Genomic DNA, 6,000 nt, shown 5'->3' on the forward strand with positions numbered 1-6,000 from the left:
CGTGAGCTGCAGAGATCTGCGGGTAAATCTTGTAGAAACAAGTGTTTGCCATAGAAAAGGGGAGGGCACAATGGGTCTGATTCTGCCTTTGCTTCCACTGTAAACGCCTCTTTAGTTAGACCTGTGGCTGGGAATGCAAGGTTTTTCTGTAAGGGGTTAGTATAGCAGGGTGACAGGATACATGTCCTGATTCGGCCTCCATGATCTGGTGGATAGAGCGTCTGTCCGTAGAGCGTTGAACAGCGTTATACCAAAAGACGTTAATAATGGTACTTGTTACTCTGTCAAGCGCTCGGTATTAAGGGGGAAAAAACAAGAAACGGTCGGCTCGAAGACAGTAGTGCATTAGTGGGGTATCCATGTTCAACTGTCGCATGGTATCTCTGGGATAGCACTTCATGGTTTAGTCCGGAACAGTACAAGGACACACACGCTTTTGTTTGTTTGTTTAACGCCGCACTCAGAAATATTCCAACTAAATTACGGCGGTCTGTAAATAATCGAGTCTGGACCTGACAATCCAGTGATTTACATCATGAGCATCGATCTACACATTTGGGATACGATGACATACATCAACAAGACAGCGAGCCTGACCACCCGATCCCGCTGGTCGCATCTTACAACAAGCATGGGTTGCTGAAGACCAATTCTAACCCGGCTCTTCACGGGTCCGCACGGAAGCAGGTCGCTATATAAGTGCAATAACGTTGAACCCACGTATCACCCCATTTCACCTCACTTCTAAGTCTGCATTAAGCATATAGGCAACAGATGTCACTCCTGAAAGTACTCATGACCCTGCGCTCTTTTGTAGTAAACTGTCGCTGAGCATATTGATCAGTTAATGCTCTGTCGTCAACACACAATTACGCAGGCCACCAGCCATGTTTGCAGTAGGGATGTTGTGCTGATTTATGTAGGTATATGTCATTGTAGGTACGTCAACACCATTTGTGTTCTTGACGAATTATGTGATTAGCGATTACACAAACCCAGAGGTAGGAAATACTTGTAAAAATTAGATACGCTTTATTTTGATGTGACTTGTATTGTATGCCAATCAAAGATCAGATTTTGAAGACCGCCTCCGTGGTCTAATGGTACAGCGTCCGCCCGGAAAGCGTAAGGTCCGGGGTTCGATCCCCGGCCGCGTCATACCAAAAGACGTGAAAAGATGGTACTTGTTGTTACCCTGTCTGGCGCTCGGCATTAAAGGGCTCAAACAAGGACGGGTCGGCTCGGAGTCAGTATACTGTGTCTGAGTGGGGTATTCATGTTAAACTGAGGCATGGTATCTCAGTGAGCTAGCACTATAAATCGGCATCAGTCCGGACTAGTACAAGCAGCCACACACACACACGTACAAGCACGTCGCTATATAAGTGCAATAATCTTGGACGCGACGTTAAACCCAATTTCACCTCACCTCATCTTGAACCAGGTCTTGTCATAAACAACATGTAGAGTCTTGGGTAGAGTGGGTCTCGTATATCCTGATTATTTAAATATTTGTTTGTTTGTTTGTTGTTTAACGCCCTACTCGGCTAGAAGACGGCAGTTTGTAAATATTCGAGTCTGGGCCAGAAATCTAGTGATTGACGTCATGAGCATCGATCTAAGCAATTGGGTTACGATGACATGCATCAACCAAGTCAGCGAGCCTGACTACCCGATCTCACTAGTCGCCTCTTACAACAAGCATGGGTTTCTGAAGACCAATTCTAACCCGGATTCTTCAGGGGACTTCATAAATCAATAGTGTCAGCAAGACCGTATGAAATGTTACATTGAAACACATTAAGCTTTTAAGTCATTTAAAAAATTAGGTATTAAAGTTGAGATTACTATTTACTCACTGTCATCAGTTTGTTTAATACAGAGTAAGTTCTGGAAAGTGCAAGAATTCCGGTTGTGCGGAGTGGCGCAAATTTAAATATGCGTATACATTTAGAATATAAATCGCTCATCTGACGGCGTAAAATTAATTGAGACTGGCTGGAAAAAGAGACTGTATTAAGTGTTATCCGAGATTTTGTCATGCGTAATAATACTGCAAATTTCAGCACTTTTATCGCACACCGATAAAAGTTCTTTGCGACTAAAATCTTTATGAAACAGCTTTGTGGGCGAAAAAAATATTGCTTAAATATCTGACCGACATAATGGTTTATCGTATTGATTTGTATTCTTATGTATAACGTTACACATTCTATACGCAAAATAGCTTGCCATCAATGACGAAAATCAATTTTAACTCTATGACGTAGAGGTATACATATGCAAAAAGAAAAGGGGGCATAACTCTGCTCCACTTAGAACTAGTCGGCCATTGTGACTTAACTCGCTTGGTGAGAATTTGCCGTGGGACGCAACAATATGTACTCTCCCCAAACAGTAAGGCATATTAAAAAATAACAGATGATTACAGAAATACAAAGAGGTATCGAGTGGTGGTAATGGGTGGATAAGAAAAGAAAGGACGGAGTGTGACATGGCAATACTTCTACTAATAGGGCATTTTATATTGCGCATATTTCCACACCACACAGGGGAATGCCCAAAGCGCTAAAACCTACAGAACAGAACATGTTTAGCAGTGTATTATAACAAGCACTTAAGACGACAGGGGAGAGAAGGCAGAGTGTCGCTTCAGCTGACTTGAAAAAATGTGGGTCATGCGCCCACATTTGATCAAGCATTTGTTTATACGGGTGAGGTGAAATTGGGTTTAACGTCGCGTCCAAGATTATTGCACTTGTATAGCGACGTGCATGCACGTGTGTGTGTGTGTGGCTGCTTTTACTAGTCCGGACTGATGCCGATTTATAGTGCTAGCTCACTGAGATACCATGCCGCAGTTTAACATGAATACCCCACTCAGACACAGTATACTGACTCAGAGCCGACCGGTCCTTGTTTGATCCCTTTAATGCCGAGCGCCAGACAGGGTATTGTTTATACGGAGTGGTCCGAATCAATCTCCCAATGATAATATGAGAGGGTCTTGCCCAACCCTCTCGGCTAACGAAGCGGGTGGATTTTGACGTTGACGTTCACGTCTTCCTGTCATATTCCGGACATGGAAAGGTCATTGCATTCTGGTGATGTTTTACTGCTGGAGGTGGTCAGTTAAAATATGAGCGCGGTGGGCACGAACGTTATTGTCCTTGAAGACAAAACTGGAGCGGCATTGCGCGCAAACGGCACAACTACGGACCCAACTAAAACCCCTCTATCTCTGTCAGTCATCAAAGCCGATCACAACATTTGGTCAGCGTCAGACCACGGGTCCTTGGGACCTATTCTGTCGTAATCAGGATGAATCTTAGAGTTGAACCCACAAGTACCCAGCTAACGACCGCTGAGAATGTTTGTTTGTTTGTTTGTTTGTTTACTTGTTGTTTAACGCCGCACTCAGCAATATTACACCTATATGACGGCGATCTGTAAATAATCGAGTCTGGACCAGACAATCCAGTGATTGACATGATGGGCAACGATCCACGCCATTGGGATACGATGACATGCATCAACCAAGCCAGCGAGTCTGACCACCCGATCCCGTTAGTCGCCTCTTACGTCAAGCATAGTCGCCTTTTACGCCAAGCATGGGTTGCTGAAGACCTCTTCTACACCGGATATTCACAGATTCGCTGAGAAAGACAGAGCCTAGGTCAATGACTATAAAGACAACCGACGGATCACACATGTAGGAATGGTTTAATAGTTAACATTGTACTGTACATTGTACAGTAGGCAGGATGTGCTCTTCAATGTACAAAATCACACACACGTAATATGGTAGTCTAGTATTCACCTCTAGGACATGCACAGACGTGTGACGTGCTTATCTGGCTAAGACGTGTTCAATCGGACATGGTTTTACATTGGCGACAGTCTAAGTGTTCGGTTTCTTGAACTCATGCAGAGAAAGTTACCCTTTAAAAATGGACATGGCTCTACATTGGCGACAGTCTCAGTCTTCTCTTCATGGACTCGTGCATCTTTTACATCTCCAGGGCTCGCAATTCGGTAAACGAAGATAATACGATACTTATTAATGCTGCATTTTCTTTGTTATTTTCAATGAAGTACCAACCTGGTCGCTAATACCTGTGTTATAGGATCCAGCTACCTCCATAATAACATGACATGTGAATGAGTCCCATCAAAGGAACCAGATCTTAGCATCATACATTCTGCCCTAGGAATCGAACCCGAGTCTGAAGCTTTACGAACTAGCCGTTAACCTACCCTACCGCCCGATCCATAACAGTCACAATGGTAGAGGATTACAAATGCAAATATTAATACTGATTTAGACGCTGTTCCTGGTATGTCCCATGTGGCTGCTAGCGTGTTTCCTATACCGTTGATACATATTATTTAGCAGTTTTACGTTGATAATTACTTAACAGTATCACATCGACAAGTGTATTGCATATCAATGATTCTACGCCCAAAGCTACAATCAATGCCCTTCACGTTAACAATACTGGACCGTCTGAGTATAATATGTTGACAGCAATGAGCGTCAAGTAGACAACAAGCCTTGCATGAAGTTCGTGTATCTAGCAAATCTATGCGTGTCAGGAAATGAACATTTTAAAAAAATAGACCCGATGTCTGTAATGGGCTAGTCATCTGTGACGTGTTAATAAAACACCTACTGGATTCGAATGGAGATAGAAAGTGACAGGCAATAACATCCTCGCGAACTAATTATCGAGCTTATGGTGAAGAATTGATATATTGTCACGTGCACGGCACACGTTATTGCATGGGACCGACAATGTGACGTCTCGAATTACCTTGAGGAATCATTGGTCGAGCAGGAGGTGGTGGTCAAGTTGCATAACTATCCCCTAACCCTGGCAGCGGTTAAAAAATCATTTTACATTTTTTATCATTGACCTGTGCACGATATGTCCGAATTGTTAATGTGTAAGACTTAGTAAAAAAACTATCTGATGAGTCGATGAACTACTTTGTGCTCAACATACTTAATCTACAAATGCATGATACGCGGAACAGTTTATGCCAACAGCCACGTCCACTCCTATTGGTCAAGATTTCTTGGAATAAAGAACTGCTATTGTAAACCAGACAACAGAAAGTATACACCCATGTTTTTTGGTGGCTAAAATAAAACACAAAAGAAATGGCTGTTTAATTATCATGTACTGGATACGGGTGTCATAGTCTTAGTGTTTGGAACCTGAAGTTTTCAGTGCTTCGGCAACTGTTTTCGACAATGTTTGTAAGTTTTTGGTCTTATTCAATTTTCAAGTGTATACTTTCTTTTGCCTGGCTAATGAATGATACCCGGCACAATTGATGCCAACAGTAAGGTCCACTATTATTGGTAAATATTTCTTGGTATAACACCTGATATTATATATAGTGGCAGGACCTACCAATTAGAAGGATGGGATTAACCTGCGATGTTTTAAGTTATCATTGACATTTATGAATAATACATATTTTCTAATCTCTACCATGGTCGTAACATACCACCAACTCTTGCAATGATTGCCTAAAAATAGAACGTCTTTTAACCAATCGAGGACCATCAAGAAGTTAATCAGAACTCGAATAACGTTTCATGAGTCCGATTCCCCTGTACAAATATGTGGATTGATTTTTATACATCTAACTGTGGATATAGGCGAAATTGTGTTTAATCGGCTTCGAGCATCACAGTAAGTATTAACAGCTTTTTGAGCCCCGTACTTTGAAACGAAAAGTGACGATATGATCATTTAAAGCCATTCTATTTTGGGTGATTATTACCAAGGACAATGATGAATGTGACCCCTGAGTAACGAGGATGGCTGGATAGTTAACGACATGGCAATATGAAGTGACTATGGACAATGGTTTTTTTTCTGTACATACTCTGTAGGATGGCAGGTGGTAATGTGTATGGACAATATAATCAAGGACTTCGAAAATTCCCCTGTCCCTGTCTCTGACCCTGACCCTGTCCCTGTCCCT

This window comes from Haliotis cracherodii, unplaced genomic scaffold, assembly GCF_022045235.1.
Source record: "Haliotis cracherodii isolate W230 unplaced genomic scaffold, xgHalCrac1.p SCAF_5, whole genome shotgun sequence".
NCBI classification, from domain to species: Eukaryota; Metazoa; Mollusca; class Gastropoda; order Lepetellida; family Haliotidae; genus Haliotis; species Haliotis cracherodii.